The sequence below is a fragment of the Gobio gobio genome (assembly GCF_949357685.1).
Source record: "Gobio gobio genome assembly, chromosome: 9".
NCBI lineage: Eukaryota > Metazoa > Chordata > Actinopteri > Cypriniformes > Gobionidae > Gobio > Gobio gobio.
In genome coordinates this window covers 53,937,554-53,952,496 of record NC_137115.1, presented here as the reverse complement: position 1 = coordinate 53,952,496, position 14,943 = coordinate 53,937,554, and the positions used below count along the sequence as shown (strand labels likewise).

Genomic DNA, 14,943 nt, shown 5'->3' with positions numbered 1-14,943 from the left:
TTTTTTATTTTTCCCCTGCACAAACACACACTCACACACATAAAGTAAAACACAAAACGCAGCACTCCTTAATGGCTGGTTTTATTGGCGGTCTCCATGCGATTGCTTCTGCTCTGCTAGTTTGCAGAATCGGTGAAAAGCTTTTTTCTCTCCGACTCCTTTTGTTCCTCTGCCCCCAACTGCCCCGGCCAAAGGAGGAGGTTTCTCTAGGGGCATTTGTTTGACCAGATCGAGCTGGTCAGGACAGCTGGCGTTTTGCACCAATGGAAGGGCAATTATGCAAATGCAAGCGAGGTATGCAGGGCTTTAGTCAAGTTTGATGCGTTTGTCTTGTTTCGGATGAGAAGTGAGAGTCCAGGGGTTGAGTGTGATTTTCTCCGCTGATGGAGGCGACACGCTTTCTTCTCATCATGCTTGTGTTTTTTGACACCACATGTTGGCAGATGTTGTGAACAGGTTTGTGTGTGTGTGTGTTTGCTCTAGGCTGATGTGTGTGAGTTTGAGAGTGTAAGATTGATGGTTCCACATGTTCAGACCTTTTGCCCTGTGTTTCTGCTCACCTCCACACAGATATCAGTCACACATTTACTATCTAAATGAGAACAGCCTCCTTCTGTTGTATTAGAGAAAGCTGAACCAATCCCTGCCTCTGAAAGAAAGCTATTTGCTATTATTAAGGAAGAGAAATATATTATGTTAAAGAAATATATGTATTATTTCTTTTTTTTTGTATGTATATATATATATATATATATATATATATATATATATATATATATATATATATATATATATATATATACAAAAAAAGAAATAATACATATATTTATATATATATATTTATATACAAAGTATAAGCAGAATATATGCATACAGAAAAAGAAAAAGAATACATAATGCATACATTAATACACTATTGTGTATACACTGTATATATAAACAGAACAATTACACAGAAAAATAGACTTAGTATAGTATTTAATACAAAAATATAAAATCATAAATATATATATATTATTTATAAATGTATTTAAAAATATATATTTTTAAATTTATATAAAATTACATATGTACATTTATATATATATTATTATAATGTATTATTTAATTCAAATTAATGTTTTTACATTTATATAACAATTTATATATATATGTTTATATATATATATATATATATATATATATATATATATATATATATATACAAAAAAAGAAATAATACATATATTTATATATATATATTTATATACAAAGTATAAGCAGAATATATGCATACAGAAAAAGAAAAATAATACATAATGCATACATTAATACACTATTGTGTATACACTGTATATATAAACAGAACAATTACACAGAAAAATAGACTTAGTATAGTATTTAATACAAAAATATAAAATCATAAATATATATATATTATTTATAAATGTATTTAAAAATATATATTTTTAAATTTATATAAAATTACATATGTACATTTATATATATATTATTATAATGTATTATTTAATTCAAATTAATGTTTTTACATTTATATAACAATTTATATATATATGTTTATATATATATATATATATATATATATATATATATATATATATATATATATATATATATATATATATATATATATATATATATATATATATATATATATATATATAATTTATAAATATATTTAATTTAAATGAACCTTTTCAAATGTATATAAAATTGTATATATATATATATATATATATATATATATATATATATATATATATAAATTACATGTTCATATATAATTTATTTATATATATTACTTTTTTATATATTTTAATATACATTTAAAAAGGTTAATTTGAATGAAATACATTTATAAATAATATATCAACATAATTTATTATATTACATATTAATACATATAATATATTACATATATATTGTATAAAATATATAATGCCCAAACTATAGCTAATAAATAAAAAATACAACTTTTTTCAGAGATTGTAAAAATGTTTGTAAGGATGATCTCCTACACATTGTAAAAGGTCTTAAACTCTCTAACGGAGTGTAAAGCCATTGAAAAGAGTGTTTTTGAGGCTGTGTGAAGACGCAGGTCAGCGCTGATGTCAAAGGTGGCCTTCTTCAGCAGTTTAAAATTAGAAACATGCCTGAGTTTGGTTGTTTTGAGGGCCGGTGTTGGAAACGGCCCCTCTTACTGCGTCCCCAAGGGCCTCTAATGTGCTCCTCGGATTCCTGGAGTTGCCAAAGGGACATCAACATTTTCTTTTCTTCACGACTGGACATCTGACTAGTTTGTGGATCATTTATATTGCATTTAAAATAGTTTTGCTTTGTCATCCATGATGCCCTTAAAGTAGATTATCCTACGAGTGGTTGATGATAAAAACATCATATATATCTTTAAATGATGTTTTTGCCTGATGATGCCTCCGGAGTCATTGGAGAGTCAAACCTGAAGCAGTTGAGCTTGAGATGAAATGTTTGAGGAATTTCAGAGGGACAAAACCGCTTTAGTTCGCATCTGAAAGGTTTCCATGGTTTCCCTAAGTGGCGGTCGGAAAGGTCAAAGGTTGTTTTAAATTGCCCAGCAGGTTGTGTGCAGGGAAACAGCGTCAAGGAGTGAAATATTCCTGCTAATAACAGACAAAAACATGCCAACGTAGATCAGCTCATCTCTGTGGACACACACACACACACGCACAGTCCATCACCATAACGGACACGTTCTAGTCCTGAGATACTGAGGCTGTGTTTCAAAACCTAGTGCCTTGAAGTCAAGTAAAAGTCACATGGTTTCAGATCACCTTTACAGAAAATGTTAATGTATTGAATTAATTGTATTGAATGTGTACTTTCAAATCTGTACGTGCAGATAATATCATGAAAATTAAAAGCCTCTTAAAGGTGCACTATGTAACATTTTTTCAGTAAAATATCCAAAAGCCACTAGGCCAGTTGTCTTTTGTTCAGTCGAGTACTTACAATATCCCAAATGTTTCCAACTGTTTGTAAATCGTGAGATGCTATTTTACCCGAGGAACCGGGACGTGTGAGGGCGTGGCCTGTCGATGACATCATATCCGCGTTCCCCTCGGTTTCCGGTTTTATTCTGCAGAAACACTTTACTCTCACTGCAGTACAGTAACGTTAAAGGGTTAGTTCACCCAAAAATGAAAATTCTGTCATTAATTACTTACCCTCATGTCGTTCGACACCCGTCAGACCTCCGTTCATCTTCAGACACAAATGAAGATATTTTAGTGTAAATCTGATGGCTCTGAAAGGCCTCCATTGGCACAATGGCACGGTTCACTCTCAAGACCCTTAAAAGATACTAAAGACGTCGTTACAAAGTACAGGAAAAGAAAAAAAACCTAAATAACGACTTACATAATGATGACGATTTCAAAACACGTCCTCATGAAGCTTCGAAGCGTTATGAATCAGTGAGTCGAATCATGATTCGGATCGCGTGTCAAACCGCCAAACTGCTGAAATTTGGCGATTCAAACTGCTGAATCGACTCACTGACTCATAACGCTTCGAAGCTTCATGTACCTTATTTTGAAATCGTCATCATTATGTAAGTCGTTATTTAGGGTTTTTTTGCGCACAAAAACTATTGTCGCCGATTTACAAAGTTATTGTAGAGCCACTGTAGTGAGATGGACTTTGTAACGACGTCTTTAGTGTCTTTTAAGGGTCTTGAGAGTGAACCGTGCCATTGTGCCAATGGAGGCCTTTCAGAGCATCAGATTTACACTAAAATATCTTCATTTGTGTTCTGAAGATGAACGGAGGTCTGACGGGTGTCGAACGACATGAGGGTGAGTAATTAATGACAGAATTTTCATTTTTGGGTGAACTATCCCTTTAATAATCACATCAACATGATTTCCTGAGTCCTATCCCGATTCTTTCCCACCGGCTGTGAGGTGAAGACCACATGTCCCAATATTCTGCGCTCAAACGTGCCATCATCAAATTCGCCTTTGTTTTGAACAGGCGACCTCTAGCGGACGGAAAAGTTACATAGCGCACCTTTAAAGTGCACTTTAATGACTACATTTACACATTTTAGTGCACTTTAAAAAAAATGCACTTGTAATAATTTCTAATTAAGTTTTACTTAAATGCATTTAATATAAATGTAAACTATAATACATATGAATTCAATGAATTACAAATAATATGCAATTGCATTTTATTCACACTTAAGTGTAGTAGTATTATTTGCATAATAAGTACACTTTATAAAAGGGTTCACAATCTTAAAATCTTCTTGCCTTATAGCTTGGGATGCATCCATATCAGTATTAGGATGAAATTTGTTCATTTTTAATGTTATTGCTATTGGCCCAAAAAGAACATTTATCCGATTAATTAAATTTGATAAATAATGTATTATTTCCTCATCATGATGGTTTTAAATTACTTGAAATATTATTAAAATATGGTTCAGTGCAACATGTGCAGCACAAGTCTGTCATATAGGCTACATAAAATTATAATAAGAATATTATAATAGTGTGTTTGGGACATGGCTTTTAATGCTGAGACTTTTGATTTTGTAATCAGGCTCTGAAAAATTAGATACAAATTTGGGTTTAGATTTATCAGCCAATATATGGGTTATCGGATTTAAAATATAAAGAATTATATTTGAACAAAAATTGTCATATCTGTGCGGTGAGTTGAATCTTAATTTAAAATGCTTCATATATTTTGTTGCGTTAAAGCAATGCAAATACATATGTTGTCATAACTTATTGATTATATATATATATATATATATATATATATATATATATATATATATATATATATATATATATATATATATATATATATATATATATATATATAATTTTTTTTTTTTTTTTTTTTTTTTTACAGTGCATATAGATTTGCTATATGTATGTTTAAGGTTGGACATACTTTCCAACTTTATATAATATAGTTACATTTTGCAATAAAATGCATAAATTAAATATTTAATTAAATTGTATTTAAATATATACTGCGATGCATTTGGCCATATTATAAGGGAGCATGCATGCAATCCGGGTTATAATCGTGCATGTAATATTCAATGTAACTGAACATGCACTTCAAGTGAGGAGTGCTATTTGTATAGGATGCTGCAATTTAAATAAAACATATTTAAATTGCAGCATCCTATACAAATAGAACTCCTCACTTGAAGTGCATGTTCAGTTATATTGAATATTACAACCCGGATTGCATGCATGCTCCCTTATAATATGGCCAAATGCATGGCAGTAATGTTTCTGTATCGTCATGAGTGCACCTAAAATGCGAGAGAGTTACTTTACATTTATTTGATCACAGATCATGCTCTCTGGTTGACCATTTGGCCTGTTGCTCTTCGGCGGATCAGATAAGACACAATAGCCGTGCTGTTTTCAGAGCTCGGGGGGGGGAGATAAGGGTCTTGGGGAATTCAACAGCCTCCCAGCCCGCCCCGCAACTGCCCATGCGGCTGAAAGGCTAAAGGGCACAGGGAGAGGTCCAGAGCGTGGCCTCCGATTGGCCGGAGAGGTGCTGACTCCGGCTCCTGATTGGCTGGAGGGTTGTCCTGTGGTCTGGGGCTCTAAGTCGCCTGCTGGCCGGACGAACCCTGATTGATCTGGAGCTTTTTGGGGCTTTGCATTCTTCCCTTCTGTTCACAAACGAAGCATTCTTTGCCTCTGCTGTCATTTCTCTAAAGAAGGAGCGAGAGGTGAGGTCGGGTCACGACACAGCAGGACACTGTTTATTCACAGCGCTCGCTTGGCTCCTTGTGCATAATGCATCTGCTAATAAAACCTTAAAACATCTCAAATTACGTTGCATTAAAGATGAATCAATAAATTACCTGGCGTCCTCCATTACATCATTTTAACCTGTCAAAGTGATGGAATCTCTTCAGGGGTCTCCAGAGAAAACAAGCTCATGAACAACTTTCAGTTTTACATCATTCAGCGTCTGTGAGTGATGATGTTTTACTATGACAGGAACACTATAGCTTGAGTATGAGTGTGTGTGTGTGTGTGTGTGTGTGTGTGTTGAAGGCTGAAATGTCAGTATGTTGGTGGCATCTCTTACCTGCACTAAAAGATCTTTTAAGGGCTCTTGGTAATGATCCGCTTTCAGAAAACACTTACACGCTCGTATTGCTTTACCATCACTGACAATCACACGCTAAAACAGACAGAATTACAGAACGAGAGAGGGTGAAAGTTTCATCCCTGTCTGCACATGTATTATTTTAATATCTCAGGTCTGTTTTTGGGAGTCACTTTTATGTGGAAATAAATCAGATACGAATCAGTTTTTTTGCCATATGATTTCAGTGATGTTTTTACAGTGCATTTAACTCTCATCCATCATCATTGCATGGTCCATTTAGCCTGGGCATGAAAAATCAATTTGTATACTGATTTATGATTTGCATATGACTTCATATTTTGAAGCACACTGGGGTATAAATATGTTCAATTTAGTTCAAAATGTAAAAATAAGTTATGTTAATGCATATACTACTATTTAAAGTTAACTTTTATTCAGCAAGGATGTCTTAAATTGATAAAAAACTGACAGTACAGACATTTATAATGTTACTAAAGACGTCTATTTATTGTTTTAAACTTTTTATACTTTATAAAGTAGGGTTTCCACAAAAATATGAAGCAGCATGACTGATTTCAACACTGATAATAATCATAAAATATCATAGACTAGAGGATCATGTGACGCTGAAGACTGGAGTAATAAATTCAGCTTTGATCACAGGAATAAATTACGCTTTACTATATATTCACATAGAAAAACATTATATTAAATTGTAATAATATTTCACATTTTTGATCAAATAAATGCAGCCTTGGTGAGCAGAAGAGAGAAATAAATCTGACCGACCTCAAACTTTTGAACAATTTAATGATATTGAATGCATTTGTCGAGTTTGTTTCCTGGTCTTATTACGGCTGTCACTTTTGTGAAAAAAATCCTGTTTGATTTTTTTGAGACATAAGTGTCCATTGAATCGATTGTAAAATAAATTTTCCAAGTCTAAAGACGTTTCCATTTTTAACGGCAAAATATAGGCCAATCCATGGACAACTAACAGGCATTAGGACGAACGTAAAGAGGGCGCTTGAGACGCACAAGTCAGTCACATATCTGATGATTTGTTGGCGTGAAGATTCGTGCACAAATGACAAACAGGAGTGCAAAATTCTCAAAAAACAATTAGCAGAGTGGACTGCCATAACATCTGAACAACATCACTGCAGGCTTCAACATGGCTGTGTTTACCATTAGAAATGTCAACAAATTTCGCCTACATAGGCGATTGTAGCCCATGAAAAGAGTTGAAAATAAAACGTAAATTCACTGAAGGACTAGCCTACCTCTAGCAGGTCTTTGTGTTCATCTGGATGATGATGAAGCTGCCCCCTCATAGTGCTAGAGCTGCTGTGATATGGCACAGTTTGCACACCACTTTTTCCTTCTTTATTATTTGATCTACAGTCCAAAACCCGAAGTGCATCCATATCGAACTCCTCAAGTTATTAGGGGTTATCACTCGTCTCTCATGTCACACCGGTTGATCGCCGTTGTCCTCCATTTTTTGGGAAAAACACCAGCAGCAGCCGATTTAAACTATAGGCGCGTAAAATTGGTGTGAATCTTCTTTTTAGCTTTCGCAACGCCTACTGCACTTTCGGGATTCTTTTTATTATTTGTCTGCTTGTTTGTGAGTTTCGAGACTAGATTTGCAGACATATTGAGATTAAAACACAATGCTGTGCTTCTATATTGGATCCGACAGGAACGGTGCAACACACTTATGTGAGTAAAACATGTTTTTAAATGTGTTAGTATTGCATTGTTAGAGATGGTTTGATATCTATTGATTACACACCTTAGCATGCGGTCACAGGCTGGAGAAGCTGTTATTGGTTCATTCGGGATCAGACTCGGACTTGTAACGCCAGCTCGCAAAGCCCAACGTCCCGGGACTATGTGTTTTTCAGACGGGCTACCACCTTTCTTGCGCGCGCACTCGATTTCACGGTTATATTCACTGATGATCAGGCGAAATGATACAGAAATAACATCCCAAATCAATTGCAGTGTTTCTCCAGACGCTTTCAAAACAATGCCCACATGTGCTGAGGGGAGCTGAAGCTCATTAAATATGCAAATCTTATCCAATCATAGCCGTGGACATATACTTCCTAGTCTTCAGTGCGGCACGCCCATCAAAACCGAACGTTTTTCAGAGAGCCTCAAAACCAAGGCAGAAAATAGCTTATTACTTATTCATTATGATGTTTCTGAATGTAAAAACCACGCAAACGTCATAAGTTGACCTCAGACAACAGTATAAAAAAATTTAAAAAGCCAGTTCATGACCCCTTTAAAATGAATAGTGTACATATTTGGTTAAAATCGATTCCCTATTTTCGTTTTCGAAACTTTGGTTGGTTGGTCCGATCGATTGTGCAATCGATTTTCGGACGTAAAGTGACAGCCCTAGGTCTTACAATTCAATGCAGGTTATACCAGGGGCTCAGCCCCTAGTGAGGGTACGAAAAAAAAACCGGTAACACTTTGGTTTAGGGTCCAATTCTCACTATTAACTAGTAGCTTATTAGTATGCATATTAGGAAATTGGCTGTTTATTATTACTTACAAAGCAAATATGAATGCCTTATTCTGCATGATCAGGTTTATAATCACTGAGATCCCAAAATGTGAGGTAGTTAGGGCGGTTAGTGAGGTAGCAGAAAATTTTGATTTCTATGATCTACATATGTGCATTTTAAGATGTTCTGCTTCAAAGAAAAAGAAAAAAAAAAGCTTCAAAGCTTTTTTATTTACTGAGAGCTACACATGGAATTATTAATTTACAATATGCACACATTCATTACTATTAATCTTATGCCTAATCTGAAGAAAACAGCTTTGTTAATATTTCTTGTTTGTTAATTATATTATAAATGACATTACATAGGCATATTCCAGTTCTAAATGGCGAAATTAGACAAAAGTTCATTAATTTGCATGAATATTTTTGTCATTTATTTAACATTTCTGACTTAAAGAAGCAGCTGTCAAATATGAAACGTTTAGTTTAGCTACATATCTCGCACTTGACATCAAAATACTTCGCACTTGTCAAAATATTTGAGAAAATCAGAGTAGGCGGGCTTTATGTTCACAGACGCTGCTGAGGCGGAGCGCAAATTTTAGCATCGCAAGGTTAATCACAAATATTTTAGGCTGGGCAGAAGTTGGCTGAAGCCCCCCTAAAAAGGGCCTAGTGATGCCCATGGGTTATACCAAAGAATATAATATTTGTCTTTATAATCTTTCATCAAAAACCTCTAAAGCAACTTTCCTTTCGGCTGATGTCACCAAAGCCACTTAAATTCAACCAATCGGTGCAGACATTGAATTGAATTGAATTGACATTGAAACATTGAATCTTCCTGGCAGAGCTTCATTTCAGAGAGTTAGGTGATTTCTCTCTCACACATGAGCTGAATTAAGATGGGTTTGTAGTGATGTTTCTCTCTCAGTGAAACATTGACCCAGTGTGTTTAGGGTTGGAATAGAGAGATGGAGGCTCTAGAGTTGTCTCCTGCTGTGAATCATGGGAATTATTGATCCTTTAGAGTGAAGGAGAGGAACTCACTGGAACGGAAGTGTCCATGTCTAATGTTGCCGTGTGCTAGTGGTTCCTTACAGGTTCATGTTTGGTGGCCTGAGATGCCTAAGCAGGGATGAGCTCACTGCCGGTCAGGATTTGATGAGGTCAAAGGTGAGAGGTCAGGTCAGATCCTTTTATAATGCTGCAGGCGGCTCTTTTTCTCTTGCAGCTGCACGGCCGAACGCGAACTAGATAAGTTTATAGCTTTCTAAACTAAAAGTTTGTTGTTTTTGCTGACATTGAACAGTGTTTTATTGCATGTTTTAGTGTGTGAATAGGTGAGGATGCAAGGATGGGTTCAAGCGTGTCTCTGTCGCTCTGATCTCTAAATAGCTGATCAATATGAGCATGTTCAGGATCGAACCCTCGGCAGATCACACCTAATAATCACAGCACACTGAATGCTTTTGACTCTTACACTGTCGTCTTAAAGGGATAGTTATTAGATATTTAGACGATTTTTAGTTCAGTGGAATTAACGTCGATAGACTGTGATGACGCATTTTAACGGTCATCAATATCGTAAATCCTGCAACGCTTTTTGTATTTTCTTTTTTTTTATGTACATTTATAACACTACTTTGTATTTTATTACTTTTGCATCAAATTACAATAAAAAAGTTACCGCTGCTGTGAGGGTGTTTCTAATACAGTGATGGTAAAAATGAACATCTTTCTCTCTTTTCACTGCCGTTATCAATCTCACTCTATTTTTTCCCTCTTTTTGAAAGTTGTGAAATCACTACTGTGGTGTTTTTCTTTTGCTATGTGAGCAAATGGGCACAGAACAAATATTTTATGTATTCTCTCATTCACAGCTATAATATTTAACCCAACTATTATGACTTCCGCTCTGAGAAACCCGGAAATGTGAAAAGGGTCTATAGGGTCCAGTCAGTGTTATTTTCCTATTATCTGTTATATTGAATTAGCTTTTCATTACATATTTTTTATAGGTGTCATTTCTATGTATTTCAGTTTGAGTTTTTATTAATTTCCAGTTATTTCATCTATTTGCCATACAATGGCAACTTTTTGTTTAAAGTTTTTCACGTATTTTGTTATATCTAATACTTTATTTTATTTCAGTTAACAGACTTGTTTTAGATAATGATAATAATAACCCTCGGTCCAGTGTTTATGTTCCACAGACACTTTATCCACATTGCAAAGTATATATTTAATATTTCTCCATGCATTCAAATACTACACCACACATTTTGCATGTGGATTTTGTTCCCTTAAAGTAATGTGATGCATCAGATGGTGATACCATGGTACTCTGGTATATATTGTGATAAATGATTACCATGTTTATATACTGTTTTTGAAGTACTTATCACAATATTGCAATAATATATGTAGTACCGGTCAAAAGTGTGGAAACATTATTATTTTTCATGTAAGCTCATCAAACCTGTATAAAAAATTTAAAAAAATACAGAAAATATTATTACAATTTAAAAATATATTTTTTCCTGTGATCAAAGCTGAATTTATCATCATTACTCCAGTCTTCAGTGTCACATGATCCTTTTATTATCAATGTATTATCAGGATCAATATTGTTTTTATAACCTGTGATACTTTTTTCAGGATTCATATGATGATTATGAATACAAAGAACAGCATTTATTCAAAATAGAAATCTTTTCTAAGAATATACACTACCGTTTGTGATCAGTGATTTATTTATTTCTTTTTCTGAGAGAAATTAATATTTTATTCAGCAAGGATGTGTTAAAATGATACAAAGTGATAGTTAAGATGTATATTTATAACAAAATACAGAATAAATGCTGTTCTTTTTAACTTTTTAATTCATCGATGAATCCTGGAAAAAGTATCTCAGGTTCCAAAAAATATGAATGCAGCATAACTGATAATACATTGATAATAAATCATCATATTAGAATGATTTGTGAAGGATCATGTGACACTGACGACTGGAGTAATGATGATAAATTCAGCTTTGAGCACAGGAATAAATTATATTTTACTGTATAGTCATAAAGAAAAACAGCTATTTTAAATTGTAATAATATTTCACAATATTACAGTTTTTTTCTGTATTTTTGATCAAATAAACGCAGGCTTGATGAGCATAAGAGACTTTAAAAATATGAATGTTTCCAAGCTTTTGACGGTACTGCATATCCAGGCTTGGTTATTTGATTGGTGATTTAAACAATATTAGCACACACACACCTAGTGTAGATCTATTGACATTCTTGACCCTGGTTTTCCAGAATAAGATGTTTATTTTTCAGGACAGCTTCCTGTCGGTGATTAGATCGTACTTATCTGTGTCTTACTTAATCTTTGTAGCACAACTCTCCCGCCCGAGGCTGATTTTATTATCATCTCCATCCTAACATGAGATTTACACTGAGGTCTTTATGTATAGCAGAGCTTCCATTGATTCCTGTTAACTAATCATTGACCCGAGGCTTCTTTCGGGGTTGAGGGGGCGCGAGGGGGATGATCTTAATGGCTTTTGGGGGTTTTATGGTTGTCAGCTTGAGAAGGTCAGACCTGGACCACAGCGACGTGAAGGCCTCACTGAAGAGACACGTTAAACAAACATAAAGCCTTTCAATCATAAAACAGGCCGGTTATGGTGAGCTGTGTTTGCTTTGACTGATTATTATCACTCAGAAAGCAAGACAAGTCTTTTTAAAGGCGTAGTGTCATCATTTACTCGCTTTTATTCATTAATACCATGTCTATTTTGTTTTAAAGGGGTGGTTGATTATGATTGGACTGTTTTAACTTTAGTTAGTGTGTAATGTTGCTGTTTGAGCATAAACACTAACCCTAAAATTTACATAACCCCGCCCCCGGGAACATGTGGAGGAAGAGTTGTTGTAGTCGAGCACATTTGGGAGTCGCTCAAGCTGTCGTCCGTCTTTCACATTTATTAATACAGTACGAACACAAATGCAATAGCATGTCGTAAAGCATATAACCGTAATTAAACTAAACTATCCCTGTTCTCTCTTCATCAGCAGATATTCTCTGGCTCATCTCACAACAGTTCCCACACCAGCGCTTTATAGATTATCATGACAGAATATGCTAATCAATGAAGACTCATAAATTCATCAACTATCCCTTCAGAAACGTCCTGTCTCATTCGACATGTTTTCTCTTCTTCTTGAGTCTCTCCATCATTGTCCGACTCCGGTTTGAACATGAAAGACTGAACAGTTTCTGACATATTCAGTGTGTGTGTGTGCGTGAGGTAATCGGAGCTGCTAACATGAGCTCTTGAAGCTCCGCCCTCTTCTAGAAAGGGGGCGGGAGCCACAGCTCATTTGCATTTAAAGGGACACACACGAAAACGGCGCGTTTTTGCTTACCCTCGAAAAGTGACTATTAACATGCTATAAAAATGATCTGTGGGGTATTTTGAGCTAAAACTTCACACACACACTCATCAGAGACGTATTTTACATCTTGTAAAAAGGGGAATTATAGGACCCCTTTAAAGCTGTATTGCACTCAGCCCTAACATTAAATATCTCGTCACATGAACACTTTCAGTTAGAGCACAAATGTTTTTGTTTGAGAGAAACACGTGAAGGTAACAAGCAAAAGGGTTGTGTTTAGAAAGTAACAAACACACACATAGAAGTGTTACCAAAAGGTGTGTGTGTTATGCTAACGTGAGGTGTTTGCTGGTATTGTTTATCTATAGCTTTTGGTTTGGTTTGACCCATTCATCTCCACTGACAGTCAGTACGTTTACATGGACAACAATACTCCGATATTAATCTGATTAAGACCATACTCTGATTAAGAAACTACCATGTAAACAGCGATTTCTAATTACCTTAATCCGGTTAAAGCCATACTCGAATTAAACAAAAATCGAATTAAGACATGTGGAGTATGCCTGTTTTAGTCGCATTATCTAAGTGCATTGTAGACATGTACACACCTTAATCTAACTATTAACGTCGTGAAGGAGTTTCCGCCGCGTTTTGTGACAGGTCACACACACACACACACACACACACACACACACACACACACACACACACACACACACACACACACACACACACACACACACACACACACACACACACACACACACACACACACACACACACACACACACACACACACACACACACACACACACACACACACACACACACACACACACACACACACACACACCAGGCAAGTGCAGAGGGGAGGGCTTTGGGTGCTCGTATCAAAAGTATATAAAGTGCCCCTCTAAACAATCATCAATAATATTGTGACAAATAAAACAGAATTTGAATTATAATTAATATAACCGCACGTACAAAACAATGCGCTTAAATTCCCGTTTATCTTTTACGTATCTTTCAGTCTGAAATGTCGTTGCCATGACGTGTTGCTATGGTGCGTGACTGCGTGTCTTGCTCATAGACCGTAAAAACTCTGCTCACTCGGACACGGCCTCCTCTATATTTTTTTTCTTTGTGTTGCAATAATGCTCATTTTAAAAGTAAAATACGATCATTTTGTATCTGTAATCCCAGATTCATATTTGTCTGCTTACAACAGCGGTCGGGAACCTCTAGGCTTGCGAGCCATATGCCATTCAGTGAACGCTTGTGGCTCGATGGCAGAAAAAAAAACAATCCAAACAATCACGATTTTGAAACCTTTTCATCACATTTTCATCATTTATCAAAACTATTATTCGAAATGTAGGCTGTCAAGAAGGAGGCAAGATGGGCAGTGTCTCTTAAAAAAACCTGAAAGACAATATTTAATATTACAAAAAATAAAACTATATATATATATATAGTTTCATAATATCATAAAAAAAAGTATAAAAATCACTCGTTTTTATAAAGTCACACTGTCCAACAGCGACACCCGCAGGTAAAGTTACAGTGGGTTGCCTGAGCCCATTGATTTGAACACACCCACGAAAGTCGCGCTATGATTGGACCCCGGACAGCGTAGCGTGGCATGGGGACGTAATGACGTACCATTAATCAAACTATGTTCTGTAACATGTAAAACGGGAACATGAACGTAATATTCTAAAAGCAACTCATGTAAACACCTTAATCAGATTATTGCCTTATTCAGAGTAAGGTCAATAATTAGATTACTGCTGTCCATGTAAACGTAGTCAGTGTGAGCATGTGATCATCTTACAAACAAACCAAACCTCTCTCTCGTTCTTCTTTTGTCGATTTTGT

At 35.1% G+C, this 14,943-nt stretch overlaps 2 protein-coding genes across 2 annotated transcripts in view; both read left to right on the top strand.

Annotated features, from left to right (window-relative positions):
* ss18l2 (ss18, like 2) overlaps nt 1–14,943 on the top strand; it is a 692,656-nt gene that overhangs the window by 347,203 nt on the left and 330,510 nt on the right. The gene's annotated exons all lie outside the window — the stretch shown is intronic.
* The window catches only part of prtga (protogenin homolog a (Gallus gallus)), a gene marked incomplete at both ends in the record, with an annotated part of 66,945 nt that overhangs the window by 6,386 nt on the left and 45,616 nt on the right, over nt 1–14,943 (top strand). The gene's annotated exons all lie outside the window — the stretch shown is intronic.